Consider the following 825-nt stretch of genomic DNA (forward strand, 5'->3'; position numbering starts at 1 on the left):
GGAAAAGGGGGGGGTGGGGATCCCTTGTAGTGGGGGTACCCCATCACTGCAAGGGTTAACCTCTTGTTTACATCGAGTGGTATTGTGTAAAGGACTGAAATATCTGCTCTTTGGCAGTCAGCTGTCACCCCATCTCCCCTCCATCCAGTGCACTATCCCTATGCGTCCTGTCGTATAATGCAGGGCTAGGGGCCCTGCGTTGTACACAATGATGTCAGCGGTCCTCCGACCACCAGAGTGCAGGAAGAGGCTGTGCCTGCCAGTCTTGGAGCTCGCTAGAGCAGGGATCGGGAAAGTAAAAGTCCTTTGCACGGATCCTCTAGGCAAAAACAAGCCGTTAACCCTCGCAGCGCCGGGGCGATCCCACTGCTAGGTTATTTCTTTTTTTCGTGCGCGCAATAAAACTGCATTATGACAACCGGCGATGTAAACACAGAGACAGCAAACTAGAGAAACTTGGCAGCTGCAGTCAAAGTTCACCACAAGTGGAAACATTCAACCTGGAAAGATCTGAAAGCGACATGTCCTCGTAAGTCGCAGCCACAACACACCGAAACCGAGAAGTCGTCCCCTGTACCAGGGGACCGTCCACTTTTGTAAACACAACATTGGTAACATTTAGTAAAAGTAGCACAAAAAAATTGTCACCGTTGCAGGAATAGGGCAAAGCGTATCATACTCATCAACCAAGATCCACGGCCAATCAAAACACTGCGAGTCACGCAGACAAAAAAGGGAGTTTGTATCATTGAGGGCTGCAGCTCCTCCACACACACACACACCAATTACCACATGACAGCAGATTACATCCACGGAAAACAATAG

The 825-nt window shown here is 49.7% G+C and overlaps 1 protein-coding gene across 2 annotated transcripts in view; it reads right to left on the reverse strand.

The window, feature by feature from the left end:
• Positions 1-825, reverse strand: part of SIAH1 (siah E3 ubiquitin protein ligase 1) — an 11,666-nt gene that overhangs the window by 4,622 nt on the left and 6,219 nt on the right. The window lies entirely within an intron of this gene.

Source organism: Nanorana parkeri, unplaced genomic scaffold (assembly GCF_000935625.1).
Source record: "Nanorana parkeri isolate BGI_ZX_2015 unplaced genomic scaffold, ASM93562v1 scaffold6, whole genome shotgun sequence".
Taxonomy (NCBI): Eukaryota; Metazoa; Chordata; class Amphibia; order Anura; family Dicroglossidae; genus Nanorana; species Nanorana parkeri.